Below are 16447 nucleotides of genomic sequence, written 5' to 3' on the forward strand. Positions count from 1 at the left end.
ATATTTAGCAGAGAATACATTTTTTTTTTTTATCTGCCATTGGGTCCACCCTCTTTTAAAACGAAAATACCTTTAGGAAGCAAAAATAATATTTGGAAAGCACTTTAGAAAGGTATTTCCCCATATTTTGAGATCAGTAGCTGCTCTCTCACACAGATAGTGATCGCCATTCTATTAGGGTGGGGTCCTGTGACAGAGGAGTCCAAGCAGCTGGTGAAGCAAGGCTAGGTAGCTGGAGGGTTCATTTGGGCGGTGGTGTTTTGTAAACCTGCTTGGGGCCAGGCAATTGGAAGATATGGGTAAAGAGTGACTATCTTCCTAAGGGGACATTTCTCTGAACAGGTAGATCAGTGGTTCTTAACTGCAGGTGATTTTGCCACCAGGGGACCTTTGGCAACGTCTAGAGACATTTTGCTGGTCAACAATGGGGGTAGTGGTACTACTGGCACCCAATAGGGAGAGACCAGGGATGCTGCTAAACATCCTACAATGCACCGAACAGCCCCCATGACAAATTAGCTGGTCCAAATTCAGTAGCGCTAAGAATGGGAAACCCTGTGCCAGAGGAAGAAGAACTCATCGAGGAGCTTAGAGGAAGCTTCTTGAATTATTATTTACTTTACGCATTTAAGAGAAAATAGGTCACATACACGCCTTTTTTTATTTCCTTTTTGGATGTAGGAGTCCTGGAGACTTTTTGTGGATTTCCTTGCACTGCATACGGGGTGGCCCAGGTAACTAAGTGCATTCACTCGAGTTTTGTGAAACAGCTGTGGCCCTTCTTCCTTTCCGTTTTTCAGAACTCGGTCCTAGCTGCTAGCTTTTTGGAGTTTTCTGCCGTAACAGAGAATTCTGTGGGACGCTACACATATCCAGGTGTTTAAGTATGTCATGGTTCTTTAAACAAATGTTAGATTGTGTGACGTGCCTCACAGAACACTGGAATTGCCTCAACGGGAATCAGATCTTCTTCAGGAGCTGACTGACGGGCAGTCAGGGAGACTAAGGTCAAGGGCTCTCCCGACTACAGCCCGCGTCGGACTAAGTCTCAGGGAAATCTCACGTCCCCACACGGCTGGGCCGGGCGGCTCAACCTCAAAGCGGTCGCCTCCCGCGGACGAGCAAAAAGCAGCTCGGGTCTCACTTAGAGGCGCGCGAGTGCGCGCGACCCACGGCTCGGGGCTGCGGGGCGGACCAACGAGTGGGCCCTCCCTCCACGCCGGCGCGGGATTGGGCGAACCGCGCCAGCCTCCCGGCCTAGCAGCGGGCGGGGCGCGCCGAGGAGGGAACTGGGATAGGCGCGCCCGCTGCGCCAGCGTCCCGGGGGCGCGTGCGCGGTCTCGCGGCGGCCGCGGGGGCCGGTCTCGCGCGGTCTCGAGGCGGAGTTGCTGGCGGCGGTGGCGGCGGTGACGGCGGCGACTGGCGGTGGGGCGCAGGCGGGGTCTAAGGATTGTGAGGTGGGGAATCGGGAGTTTCTGGGTTCTTTATCCGGTATTTTAAGTGCCGCAGGGGAGCTGTCGTTTGTGCAGTGTGTGGGAGCGGCCGGGGCGGGAGGATCGCCGGCCGCCGTGGCGCAGAGGTAAGAGGACCAGCGGCGGCTCTGTGTGGAGATCTTAATCAACAGGTCCCCGGGAGCGCGTCGGGGGAGGGGCGGCGGGGCTTGTCCCCTCCCCCACCCGCCGCTCGCACTGCCCGGGCGGGACCGGCGGCTGCTCTGCTGGCGTCTCCAGGCGGCGGGAGCCGCGGGCTGGCGGCGCAGGGCGTGAGCCCAACCTTTGTCCCCCGGGGGGAACGCTGGCAGGCCCTGCCCGCTCCCTCTGCCTTGGCGTGGGACCACCCTGGCGGGGGCTCCTGCCTGCTCGGCCCGAGACGCCGGAGGCACAGCAGGGAGTCCCCTCTTCTCTGCGCCCCCGCTCCCGAGTTCGCGACTCCTGGGACTCCCCCTAAAGCGGGAAGGGGAGATCGGCGGGGCGAACACTTTCCTTTAGAAGACGGAATGTAGTCAGCGTTCCTCTGCCTGACTCAGCTCCTGGTATTCGGCTGCTCTTTGCGTTCTTTAAACAAATAAACAGTTCCTACTTCCTTGTGTCCACTTTTAAAGAAAACCCTAATCTCGTTAATGGTTTCTGATAATTTACTTCAAGTTTGCAAGGTGAACTTTGAAGCCTGTAAATTGTTGTAACCTTCATTTAATGAAAGACGCTTTAAATAATCTTTGGTGCAAATTATGTAACTTCCTAATAATAATAACAACTCACCTTCTGTTTAGTTGATTGGCATACAGTAATGTGTACGGAATTTAGGTTTCGGTCGGAAGGTTTTTCTTGGCAGTGGCGCTAAAATTAAAATCTGATAGCTAGGTTTTTAGAAGTATGTAAGTGTGTGTTTTATCTCCGTGCTTGTTTAGAATTGTAAGAATTTAGGTTTGGAAAGCCCATAGAACAGGACTTTTGAAATACTGATTTTCCTGACGAGGTAAAAGGTGTTAATATTTCTGATTTTTAAAAAAGTAATCTCATGCTTTAATAATAGTATCCTAATTATGCCTTTGGAATATACCAGAAGTTAATAACCTATTAAATTCTGCAGTAGGAGCAAATGACATGTGGTTATTGGTGTCTTTGATGTTTAAATATTGGTGGTAATGAAATTGTTAAGTAAGCTTTTTTTGAATTATGAACTACTGTGTGTGTGCGTGTGTGGTTTTTTTTTTTTTTTTTCACTAGTTCCCTGTGGACATGGCATAATAAACTTTAAAAGGCTCTTTAAACTATTGTAGTAGGCTGAAGCTATTAAATTATAATGTAAGGTCTTTATAGATGAACAGGCAAAAATACGAAAAGCAATTCATTATTTTATCTTTTTTAAAAAAATAATTTTTATCATGTATCTAAATGACTTTTGGTAGACAGACCTGAACTTGACAAGTAAAGGTGGACTCATTAATAATATTAACTTGATTTAGAATATTAAAATGGGAGAATTTTACCTGAGGGTGACCCAAGTCAGTATGGTGGGTTTTGCGGTTTATATGCTCTTTCTAAATTATGATCTGGATTAAAAAGTTCATCACAAACCAGGAAATTTGGTCCATTTTATGTATCAATATACTAAGATGTTCTGTTTCTCTGATAGTTTCTGATTTCAGGGTGTCTGAGAAAAAATAGTTTCTCAACATAGATTCTTTATAATTCTTGATTATATATTTATTGAATCATAGAATTCTTGAGTTGGAAATAATCTTAGTGTTGTATAGCTTAACGTCTTCATTTTCTAGGAAAAGGAAAGTGAGGTTTATAGAGTTAAGGAGTCCATAGTTTGACTGCTTATTAGTGGCAAAGTTGAGACTAAATGCTGAATACTTGTCTCCAGATTCCAAGTACAGTGCTCTTTTCACTATATACTATTGTTAGATAAACAAACCAGTAAACTATTCTTCTCAAAATCATATATGTAGCTAGCACGATTGAATCTTCCTGCATTTCTTTTCTTTTTTTAAATAACCACTGAATGCAATTACTTCACTGCTTTCAGTTTTTCAATTATTTTGTTTTCAGATTTTCAGTATTTTAAACAATGTTTAGTGAATATCTTTGTGCATGTTCCCTCAAGCACATGTGTGAGGGTTTCCCTAGAAAGTATACCTACCTGTAGGTGGAATTGCTGGGCCATAGGTTGATGCGCATTTTCAGCTTTGCTAGCTGCTATCACATTATCCTCTAAAGTTGTAACAATTTGCATTACTGCCAACAGTATACACGTCATCCTTGTCCGCACTTGGAATTGTTAGGTGGCATGGTCAGATAATTAATTTTATGCCAATCTGATAAATGATGTTTTGTTTTCTTTGTTTTAAAAAGATTTTAACTTTATTTTTAATTTACATGAAATGAAATTAATGCTTTTTCTTGGACAATTGTTTTGACAAATGCATAGAGCTGTGTGACTACCAAAATCGGGTACAGATCCAGCACCCAAAATTCCCTTAAGCTGCTCTTCTGTAATCAACCCTTCTTTCACCTGTAACCCTTGGCAATTAATGACCTGTTGCCTTCCCCTGGAGTGTGTCTTTTCTAGACTATCATATAAACGGAATCAATTAGTATTTATTTAGCCTTTTGAGTCTTGTTTCTTTCATTTAGCATAATACAGTTGGATATTCATTCGTGTTGTGAGGCTATCAGCAGTTCCTTCTGTTTTACTGCTGAATGTAGTATTCCATTGTATGGATTTACCACAGTTAGCTTATTTGCCAGTTGAAGGATATTTGAGTTAGTTTTTTAAATTAAAAAGATTTTTTTAACCATGAAAAAGCTGCTATAAATCTCTAGGAACAGTTTTTGTGTGAACATAAGTCTTCCTTTCTGGGTCATATGGTAAGTGTGTGTTTAAACTTAAAAACCGGTGTGTGGTAGGCAGAATAATGGCCCACAAAGATAGCTTAATCCCTAGAACCTGTGAATAAATTAGGTTACGTGGTAAAGGCAAAATAAAGTTGCAGTGGAATTAAGGTTGCTAATCAGTTGACTTTAAAATAGGGAGGTTATCCTGGATTGTCTAGGTAGATCCGATGTATCATGAAAGTGCTTTTTAAAAGGGAAAGAGAGAAGCAGTATAGTAAGAAAAAAAAAAGATGTAAAACAGAAGCAGCACCAGAGGGATAGATGAAGAGTTCTTGGTTTTGAGGATGGAGAGAGGAGTCAGTGATAAACTAAAGGAATGTGGTCTTTAGAAGTTGGAAAAGGCTAGGAAATGGATTAACAGAACACAGCTTTGCCAGCATTCTTGATTATAGCCCAGGGAGACCAGCTCAGATTTTTAATGAAAAGAACTGGAAAATAATAAATTTGTGTTGTTTTAAACCACTAAGTCTTTGGTAATTTGTTACACAGCATACTTTTCCAAAGAGCCTGAACCACTTTGTATTCCTACCAGCAATGTGTGAAGAATGTTCCAGTTACTTTACATCCTCATCACTATGTATGGTCAGATTTTTTACCTTTACATTGATAGGTTTGTAGCCTTATCTCATTGTGGTTTTTATTTGCATTTTCTTGTGACTAATATGTTGAACATCTTTTCATATGCTTATTTACCATCTGTGTATCTTCTGGTGAAGCAAAATCTTTTGCCCATTTTAAAATTGTATTTTCTTGGGCACATGGGTGGCTCAGTTGGTTGAGCATCTGATTTCAGCTCAGGTTGTGATCTCTCAGTTCGTGAGTTCCAGCCCCACATCGGGCTCACTGTTGTCAGCCCGTCAACGCAGAGCCGGCTTCAGATCCTCTGTTCCCCTCTGGCCCTATCCTGATTGCACTGCCCCCAAATTGGATTTTCTTAATGATGAGTTTTGAGTTTTTCATGGTCCTTTGTCAAACAGGTGATTTGCAGTGATTTTCTGCCAGTTTGTGGCTTGCCTTTTCCATTCTCATAACCGTGCTTTTTGAAAACAGGTTTTACATTTTGATGAAGTGCAAAGTATCAGTATTTGTGTGTGTGTATGTGTATCTCCTGGCATTGTATATAAGCACTCTGTCTAACCCAATGTCACAAAGGTTTTTCCTGTTTACAAGTTTTATAGTTTTATGTATATTAAATTTAGATCTGTTTTCCTTTTTGAGTTAATTTTTACATAAAGAGAATTTAGGGTTGAGTTTCATTTATTTGTCCAGTTGTTCCATGACCATTTGTTGAAAAGACTATATCCTTTCTCCATTGAATTGCCTTTGTCTCTTGGTCAAAAAACATTTGACTACATTTTTATGGGCCTATTTCTAGACTCTTGTGTTTCATTGATCTGTTTGTCTATCCTTTACCAATATCACAATGTCTTGATTACTATAGTTTTAAAACAAATCTTGAAATCAGGTAATGTGAGTTCTTCCATATTTATTCATTTTTAAAAATTGTTTTAGTTATTTTAGTTCTTTTGCCTTTCCATATAAATGTTAGGATCCTCTTGTTAATATCCACACACAAAAAAATGCTAGGATTTTGATTGGGATTGTGTTTTATAGATAAACAAGGATGATTGATATCTTAACAAAATTGAGTTTTTCCAGTAAGAACATAGTATTTTTCTCCATTTACCTAGGTCTTCCTTTCATATATGTTTTGTAGTTTTCAACATATAAATCCTGTAGGTACTTGATTAAATCTATACTTAAGTATTTCAATTTTTTGGTCCTGTTATAAATGATTTTTTAAAAAAGCATGGGTTCTAATTGACCATTGCTAGTATATAGAAATATAATAGATTTTTTTTGTATTGACTTTGTACCCTCAGTTTTTACCAGACTCGTTCATTAGTTCTAGGGGTGTTTGTTTGTTTTTTGGTGGATTTCCTGGGGTTTTCTAAGTAGACAGTCATGTCATCTGTGAATAAAGAACTGTTTCTTTCTAATCTGATGCCTTTTCTTTTTTTGATTTATTGCACTTACTGCACATCTCACATTCTAATGAGATGTTTGAATAGGAGTGATGAAAGGAAACATCTTTGCTTTGTTTACAGTCTTAAAGGGAGATCATTCAGTCTTTCACCTTTAAATATGATGTTAGCTGTAGATAATTTCATAGATTCTCTAAATCAAGTTAAGGAAATTTTCCCTGAGGTTGCCTGGGGTTTTTTCATGAGTAGATGTTGAATTTTGTCAAATGCCTTTTCTGTATCTGTTGAGGTAATCATGTGGGTATCTTTTCTGAAATCTGTTAATATGGTGACTTACACTAAGCAATTTTCAAATGTTGAACTAGCCTTGCATATTTCTAGGAAAGCTCTGGAGTTGTTTCAAATAAAAGTAATTTTGGGTTATTTTTCTTTGACTTGTATACATTAGCATTTATTCTTAACAATGAAGAAGGAAACTGAATATAAGATTTTGTGAGAGGGGTGCCTGGGTGGCTCAGTCGAGTGTCGGACTTCGGCTCAGGTCATGATCTCGCGGTCTGTGAGTTCAAGCCCCATGTCGGGCTCTGTGCTGACAGCTCAGAGCCTGGAGCCTGCTTCAGATTCTGTGTCTCCCTCTCTCTCTGCCCTTCCCCCGCTCATGCTCTGTCTCTCTGTCAAAAATAAATAAACATTAAAAAAAATTTTTTTTTAATTTTGTGAGTGAAGTGTTGTTGTTTTTTTTAAACGTATATTTATTTTTGGGAGAGCAAGACAGAGACAGTGCGAGCAGGGATGGGGCAGAGAGAGAGGGAGACACAGAATCTGAAGCAGGCTCTGGGCTCTGGAGCTCTAACCCATGAACCATGAGATCATGACCTGAGCTGAAGTTGGACGCTTAACCAGTTGAGCCACACAGGTGCCCTGCGAGTAAAGTGTTTATAAAGGCAGAGGAGTCAAGATATTCTTTAATAGTTATGTATATTTTACATGTTGGTAGGACTTAAGTTTTCTTGGTCTATACTGGAGTTTGTACACTGTAGTTTACCACTGCAGGACTCTTGTCTAAAATTACTAAATGAAGGAAGAAAATATTATTTGTATCATTGTAATCAAATACTTCTCATGCTAATTTAGGAAAGCTGTTTAAATTTATTTGAATGCTGAAGTAAATTTGGAATGAAGATGAAATTATTTAATTAGAAGATTTTTACTTGGAATAAAAGCAATGGGAATTTTGATTTTTTTTTTTTAATGTTTGTTTATTTTTGAGAGACAGAGCGTGTGAGCAGGGAAAGGACAGAGAGAGGGAGACACAGAATCTGAAGTAGGCTCCAGTCTCTGAGCTGTCAGCACAGAGCCTGATGCGGGCTCAAACTCATGATCCATTAGATCATGACCTAAGCTGAAGTCAGATGCTCAACCGACTGAGCCACCCAGGCACCCCAAAAGCAATGGGAATTTTAAAAAACAACAAAAACCCAGCCTCTTTCCTCACATCAGAAAATCAACCACAGACCTTTGAGAAATCACATAAATGTTTGTCTTAGTGTAGAATGAATTTAGTGATGTATTAAATCAAAAATATGAAGTGAAATATAAGTTACCTGTAAGAAAAAGGCTCTTTTTTGCTGTACTGAAGATGTTCCTTCATGCAGATTTTGGGACATGGTAAAAAGATGCATGTTCATTTTAACATTTGGAATTGTGAAGTTTTTCCTCCATCAGTTCAAACTAAACCTTCATTATGAAAATAAAGTTTCAGTAATTTCATAATCAAGCTGTTTAGTTTCAACATTTTTATAAGTTTGGGCTTATATGATTTAATCATAAAATTCAAGCATTGTGGCCTCTGTCTCATATAATTTTAAAGTTTTCTTTTTAGTTTACTAGTTGTCCCAAGACCCTGAACATTGAAGTTTTGAGGCCTCTGAGGTTCTTGGCAATTTTGATCCTCTAAGGCAAGGGTTGACAACTTTCTGTAAAGGGCCAAGATAGTAAATACTTAAGCTTTGGGGGCCATATCATTTCTATTGCAAGTACTCAACTCTGCTGTTACAGTGTAAAGGCAGCCAAAGAAGTGAATGTTCCAGTAAAACTTTATTTATAAAAACAGGGTTTGCCTGACTTGACCTGTGGTTTTAGTTTGCCTACTTTTGTTTTGGGCAAAAAGTCAGCAGGAGAAATGAAAATAATTGTAGTAATGTAGTTGTAAGAGCATTAGGATGAGCTTAGTTGGGAAATTAGTCCATGCTGTAATTCCCAGCCAGGCTCTCACTTTCCTCGTCTGTAACATGTAGCTGCCTCAGAAAATGATTAAAAAGATTAAAATAAGGTATTGAAGGCCCTGAGCAAAATATTTTGACAGGTGGTAGATACTTAGTATTTGCCTCTCCTCCTCCAATTTTGTTGCTGTGTAATGCTTTGTGATCAACAGATATTAAATAATTAAGGAGATTCAGGTTTTTTACAGCTTGTAGTATACCTAAAGTTATTCCAAATATTAGAAATTATTAGAATAAGGATTAGAAATAATTGTGTTTATGTTTATAGCTAAATTGCTTTGAATTATGTTTTTTTTTTTTAATGTTTATTTTTGAGAGAGAGCACGAGCGGGGGGGGGGGCAGGGAGAGAGGGAGAAAGAGGATCCGAAGCGGGCTCTGTGTTGACAGCAGAGAGCCTGACATGGGACTTGAAACACGAACTGTGAGATCATGACCTGAGCCAAGGTAGGATGCTCAAACTGACTGAACCACCCAGGTGGTCCGACATTAGATTGTTTTAAGAGAACTTATTAGTTGTTCAAAATTGGAAGCAGGATCATGGAATTAACTCAATAGTATGCAAGTGACTTTAAGGATTGAGTTTATAATGTTTAAGAATTACAAATTTATTTAAATATATCATAGTTTATTTAACCATATTACTTTATTGTTGGTGGACCTATGAGTTGTTTCTAGTTTTTGGTTGCTATGAATAATATGAGTGTTCTGTACGTTCATCATGGTGTATATAAGTACATGTGTTTCTCTAGGGCTGTGCTCTCCAGTATCCAGTATGGCAGTCACTAGCCGCATGTGACTAAATGTAAATTGACTGAAATTAAAAATTCAGTTCCTCTGTTGCAGGAGCAACATTTCAAGTGCTCAGTAGCCATATATGGCCAGTGGCTATGTTATTATTTGCACAGTGTAGATGTAGAATTTTTCCATTATTATAGAAAGTTCTATTGGACAATGATGTTCCCAAGTATATAATTAGGAATGAAATTATTGGATGATAAGGTATAGATGTTGTCAGTTTATTAGATAATGCCAAACTTTTTCAGTGTGATTCATTTTGTTAATACATACTTCTAGCAGCAAACTATTGAGTTTCCTTAAATTGCCTTACTGAAATTGTATAAATTCCACTTTATTAATACTGGACATGTAAATTTAACTATTATTAATGTTTTATGAATCCGATGGTTCTTTGGACCCTTCACCTGTAACACACACACACTATTGGGCGTAGAGTATTAGGGGATTCATGGAAATTAGGTCGTGACCCCAGATTCAAACCTCTAACTCACGTGATTCATCTAAGGACTATATAGATATCCTACAGATATTTTTCAAAAAAATTTTTTTTCCTTTCTAAGTTTATTTATTTATTGGGGGCAGACAGAGAATCCCAAACAGGCTCACTGTTGTAAGTGCAGAGCCTGACATGGGCTCAATTTTACAAACCTTGAGATCATGACCTGAGCCAAAATCAAGAGTCTGATGCTTAACTGACTGAGCCAGTCGCCCCTACAGATGTTTTTCAGAATAATGATTCAGTTTAAAAGTAATCAACAGATACTTAAGAGTTTATGAAAGGAAATTTGATAATTCTTTGTAGGTATCTGGAAGGGACAGTGTTCCTTTTATACCTTACCATTTGGACATAATACCTTATCCTTTTACACTTAAACTTTATAGTAAAAGTAGTAATTCATTTGGCTAAATCACAGTACTTTTTGCTTTCCCCTAACTCTTACCTAGAACAGTATCTCTTGCCCCATCTCTTAATGTGTTATATAGTATGTATATCCTTTGTGTATATTTTAAGTATTAACAGCTACATTGTAAGGTTTTTATTAGTATTCTCCCTTTTACAAATGAGGAAACAGAGGCTCAGAGAGATTAACTGTCTTATCCAAAGTCTTATTGTGAGTGATAGCAAGGATTTGAATTCAGTTTATTTGACTCCAGAGACCTTGGATTTTTCTACTTTGCCTGTATTTTAGTCTGCCTTAAGAGTTATTTTAACAGTGTCTTTTTGGTATGATGAAAATCTTTTTGAGGAATGCCATGTTTGATTTAGTGTTTGAATGTACTTGAATTAAAGTGAAGAACCGTGAAACTGTAAATTGTAAGCTCCTTAAGGATTAGGAGCTATTGTCTTTATCTTGATATCTCACTGCTTAATATGGCCCATAGTAGATGCATGTTACCAGTTGGCACTTTTATTATTTGTTTAAATTTTAGCCTTGCTTGTGAGTTTAGTAAATATCAGAGACTGTTCTAACCTAGTCACCCCCTGGAACTTGATAGAATTTGAGATTCAAAACGCAATTCCGTATATCCTGTGTTGGCCATAAATGTATTTAATGGCGGTGTCTAACTTTCACATAGTCTTGATTAACTTTCTATAAAGATATAAACAGATAAATTTGCTAATGGCTTTTTCTTGCTTTTCCAAGGGCCTTTACTGTGTAAAGGCATTACAGTGTAGTTACAGTCCTTGCATAGATTAAGTACTCAGGCTATAGAGTCAGAGTTATGCTGCGATACCTTCTTGTCTTGTGTGTGACTCTGGGTATGTTAACTTATCAAAGTCTGACTCCTTATTTGCAGAATGGAATTGTATCAGTGCCCAATTCAGAGGGTGGTAGGGGAGGACAAACCTTTTTCTATCCTCTTAGGTTCACTGTGACAAAAGACAGATTAACAGGAAAAGTGGCTTATTACTAACTGTGCATATGGAGATCCTCATAGAAAAGAATTGAAGTCCCAAAGAAACAGTGAGGCTGAGCAATAAATTGTGGAAAAGTGACAAGACAGAGGAAAAGAGGTTTAGGCCTTTAAGGAATATAAATTGTGGGAAGGTAAGTATGTGGGGAAAACTAATGGAAGATAAAGTTTATTTTAGTAAGGTTTGTTATACAGATTAAAGTTGGTGCCTTCTCCATTGATGAGAGTAACTTCCCAGGATTGAGTCCTCTTCCTTGTACCTTTACAAAGGGAAGTTTCTGCCTGCTTTTTATTTTTATTTTTAAACGTTTATTTATTTTTGAGACAGAGACAGAGCATGAACAGGGGAGGGGCAGAGAGAGAGGGAGACACAGAATCTGAAGCAGGCTCCAGGCTCTGAGCTGTCAGCACAGAGCCCGACGCGGGGCTCGAACTCACGGACTGTGAGATCATGACCTGAGCCGAAGTTGGACGCTTAACCGACCGAGGCACCCAGGCACCCAGGCACCCCTCTGCCTGCTTTTTAACCAGATAAGGGGAGGGCATTGAATTTTTTTCCCCCGTGTGTACTGTCTTTTTTTTTCCTTTTTTTTTTTTTTTTTTTTTTTTTTTAAAGAGAACTGGCACAGAGGAGCTGGGGAGAGGGGCTGAGAGAGACTCTTAAGCAGCTCCACACCCAGCATAGAGCCTGTGGGCTTGATCTCACAACCAAGAGATCTTGACCTGAGCCAAAATCAAGAGTCTGACACTTAACCAACTGAGCCACCCAAGCACCCCAATTTTTTGTGTTTTTTGAGAAAGCGTGTGAGTGGGGGAGGGGCAGAGGGAGAGGAAGAGAGAACTTTTTTGTTTGTTTGTTTATTTATTTACTTAGAGAGAGAGAGAGAGAGAATGGGAGAGGAGCAGAGAGGAGAGAGAGAGTCCCAGGCAGGCTCTACACTGACAGTGTAGAGCCCAAAGTGGGGCTCAAACTCAAGAACTGTGAGATCATGACCTGAGCCGAATTCCAGAGTCGGCTGCTTAACTGACTGAGCCACCCAGGGGCCAATTAATTTAAATTTTGTTAACATATAGTGCGATATTGGTTTCAGGAATAGAATTCAGTGATTCATCACTTACATACAACACCCAATGCTCATCACAACAAGTGCTGTCCTTAGTACCCATCTAGCCCATCTCCCACCCACTTTCCCTCCATCAACCCATGGTGCTCTATCATTAAAAGTCTCTTGTGGTTTGTTTCTCTCTGTTTTCTTCCCCCTTTCCCATATGTTGATTTGTTGTTTCTTAAATTTCGCATGAGTGAGATCATATGGTATTTGTCTTTCTCTGATTGACTTAGTTCACTTAGCATAATACATTCTAGCTCCATCTACGTCATTGAAAATGGCAAGATTTCATTCTTTTTGATGGCTGAGTAATATCCATTGTGTATATATTCCACATTATCTCTTCATCAGTTGATGTATATTTGGGCTCTGTCTATAGTTTGGCTATTGTTGATAATGCTGTTATAAATATTGGGGTGCATGTACCCCTTTGAGTCTGTATTTTTGTATCCTTTGAGTAAATACCTAATAGTGGAATTGCTGGATTAAAGGGTAGTTCTATTTTTAGCTTTTTGAGGAACCTCCATACTGTTCTCCGGAGTGGCCACACCAGTTTACATTCCTACCAACAGTGCAAGATTGTTCCCCTTTCTCTGCATCCTTGCCAGCACCTGTTGTTTCTCGTGTTGTTAATTTTAGCCATTCTGACAGGTGTGAGGTGGTATCTCATCATGGTTTTAATTTGTATTTCCCTGATGATGAATGATGTTGAGCGTCTTTTCATATGTCTGTTAGCCATCTGTATTCTTTGGAAAAGTGTTCATGTCTTTTGCCTATTCATTGGATTATTATTTTGGGGGGGGGAGTAATTGAGTTAAGTTCTTTATAGATTTTGCATACTAACTCTTGACCAGGTATGTTATTTGCAAATGTCTTCTCCCATTCTGTAGGCTGCCTTTTAGTTTTGTTGATTGTTTCCTTCACTATCAGAAGCTTTTTTTTTTTTTTTTTTTTAATTTACATCCAAATTAGCCTATAGTGCAACAGTGATTTCAGGAGTAGATTCCTTAATGCCCCTTTAGCCCATCCCCCCCCCACAACCCCTCCAGTAACCCTCTGTTTGTTCTCCATATTTAAGAGTCTCTTATGTTTTGTCCTCCTCCCTGTTTTTATATTATTTTTATTTCTCTTCCCTTATGTTCATCTGTTTTGTCTCTTAAAGTCCTCATATGAGTGAAGTTATGATATTTGTCTTTCTCTAATTTCGCTTAGCATAATACCCTCCAGTTACATCCATGCAGTTGCAAATGGCAAGATTTCATTCTTTTTGATTGCCGAGTAATACTCCATTGTATATATATGTACATGTACCACATCTTCTTTATCTATTCATCCATTGATGGACATTTGGGCTCTTTCCATACCTTGGCTATTGTTGATAGTACTGCTATAAACATCGGAGTGCATATGTCCCTTCGAAACAACACACCTGTATCCATTGGATAAATACCTAGTAGTGCACTTGTTGGGTTGTAGGGTAGTTCTATTTTTAATTTTTTGAGGAACCTCCACACTGTTTTCCATAGTGGCTGCACTAGCTTGCATTCCTAGCAGCAATGCAAAAGAGATCTTCTTTCTCTGCATCCTCCACAACATCTGTTATTGCCTGAGTTGTTAATGTTAGCCATTCTGACAGGTGTGGGGTGGTATCTCATTGTGGTTTTGATTTGTATTTCCCTGATGATGAGTGATGTTGAGCATTTTTTCATGTGTCGGCCATCTGGATGTCTTCTTTGGAGAAGTGTCTATTCGTGTCTTTTGCCCATTTCTTCACTGGGTTATTTGTTTTTTGGGTGTTGAGTTTGGTAAGTTCTTTATAGATTTTGGATACTAACGCTTTATCTGATATGTCCTTTTCAAATATCTTCTCCCATTGTGTCAATTGCCTTTTAGCTTTGCTGATTGTTTCCTTCGCTGTGCAGAAGCTTTTTATTTTGATTAGGTCCCAGTAGTTCATTTTTGCATTTGTTTCCCTTGCGTCCAGAGATGTGTTAAGTAAGAAGTTGCTACGGCCAAGATCAGAGAGGTTTTTGCCTGCTTTCTCAAGGATTTTAATGGCTTCCTGTCTTACATTTAGGTCTTTCATCCATTTTGAGTTTATTTTTGTGTATGGTGTAAGAAAGTGGTCCAGGTTCTTTCTTCTGCATGTCGCTGTCCAGTTTTCCCAGCACTAACTTGCTGAAGAGACTGCCTTTTATTCCATTGGATAGTCTTTCCTGATTTGTCAAAGATTAGTTGGCCATACATTTGTGGGTCCATTTCTGGGTTCTCTATTCTGTTCCATCGATCTGAGTGTCTGTTTTTGTGCCAGTAGCATACTGTCTTGGTATTACAGCTTTGTAGTGTAGCTTGAAGTCCGGGATTGTGATGCCTCCTGCTTTGGTTTTATTTTTCAAGATTGCTTTGGCTGTTCGGGGTCTTTTCTGGTTCCATACAAATTTTAGGATTGTTTGTTCTAGCTCTGTGAAGAATGCTGGCGTTATTTTGATAGGGATTGCATTGAATATGTAGATTGCTTTGGGTAGTATCGACATTTTAACAATATTTGTTCTTCCTGTCCAGGAGCATGGAATCTTTTTCCATTTTTTTGTGTCTTCTTCAATTTCTTTCATAAGCTTTCTATAGTTTTCAGTGTATAGATTTTTCGCCTCTTTGGTTGATTTTATTTCTAGGTATTTTATGTGTTTTGTTGCAATTGTAAATGGGATCGATTCCTTGATTTCTCTTTCTGTTGCTTCATTGTTGGTGAATAGGAATGCAACCGGTATCTGTGCATTGATTTTATATCCTGCAACTTTGCCTAATTCATGGATCAGTTCTAGCAGTTTTTTGGTGGATGTCAGAAGCTTTTTATCTTGATGAAGTCCCAATGGTTTGTTTGCTTTTGTTTCCCTTGCCTTCATGTCGAGTAAGAAGTTGCTCTGGCCGAGGTCAAAGAGGTTGCTGCCTGTGTTCTCCTCATCCAGGGTTTTGATGGGTTTTGATGGTTTCCTGTCTCACATCCATTTTGAATTTATTTTTGTGTATGGTAAGAAAGTGGCCCAGTTTCATTCTTCTGCATGTTGCCATCCAGTTTTCCGATACCATTTGTTGAAGAGACTGTCTTTTTTCCGTGGGGTATTCTTTCCTGCTTTGTTGAAGATTAGTTGACCATACAGTTGTGGGTCCATATCTGGGTTTTCTGTTATGTTCCATTAATCTGTTTTTGTGCCATTGCCATACTGTCTTGCTGATTATAGCTGTGTAATATAGCTTGAAATCTGGAATCAAGATGCCTCCAGTTTTGTTTTTCTGTTTCAGGATTCCTTTGACTATTTGGGGCCTTTTGTGGTTCCATACAAATTTTAGGATTGTTGGTCTCGCTCTGCAAAAAACGATGGTGCTATTTTGAAAGGAATTGCGTTAAATATGTAGATTGCTTTGGGTGGTATAGATACTTTAACAGTGTCCTTCCAGTTCATGAGCATGGAATGCTTTTCCATTTCTTTATGTTCTCTTAAACTTCTTTCATATGTATTTTATAGTTTTCAGAGTATAGATCTTTTACCTCTTTAGTTAGGTTTATTCCTAGGTATCTTATTGTTTTTGGTGCAATTGCAAATGGGATCGATTACTTGATTTCTTTTTCTGCTGCTTTGTTACTGATGGATAGCAGTGCAACAGATTTCTTCATGTTGGTTTTATATCCTGAGACTTTGCTGAATTCATGTATTAGTTCTAGCAGATTTTTGGTGGAGTCTTCTGGTTTTCTACGTGGAGTATCATGTCGTTGACAAATAGTGAAAATTTGACTTCTTCCTCGCCAATTTGGATGCCTTTTATTTTTGTTGTCTGATTGCTGAAGTTAAGACTTTCAGTACTATGTTAAATATTAATGTTGAGAGTGGACATTTTTGTCTTGTTCCTGACCATAGGGGAAAGGTTCTCTGTTTTTCCCCATTGAGGACGATAT

General features: G+C 39.1%; 1 protein-coding gene across 5 annotated transcripts in view; it reads left to right on the top strand.

The window, feature by feature from the left end:
- Nucleotides 1-1392: 1392 nt before the first annotated feature.
- PALS1 (protein associated with LIN7 1, MAGUK family member) overlaps nt 1393-16447 on the top strand; it is a 99534-nt gene continuing 84479 nt past the window's right edge. The window contains exon 1 of one of the 5 annotated variants that reach the window (XM_042989944.1): nt 1393-1457. The gene's annotated coding sequence lies outside the window, so the exon portion shown is untranslated. Of the gene's footprint in view, nt 1458-1500; nt 1580-11354; nt 11521-16447 lie in introns of those variants that run through there. The other 4 variants (XM_042989939.1, XM_042989943.1, XM_042989940.1 and 1 more) reach the window with 4 other exon arrangements.

The sequence above is a fragment of the Panthera tigris genome, chromosome B3 (assembly GCF_018350195.1).
Source record: "Panthera tigris isolate Pti1 chromosome B3, P.tigris_Pti1_mat1.1, whole genome shotgun sequence".
Taxonomy (NCBI): domain Eukaryota; kingdom Metazoa; phylum Chordata; class Mammalia; order Carnivora; family Felidae; genus Panthera; species Panthera tigris.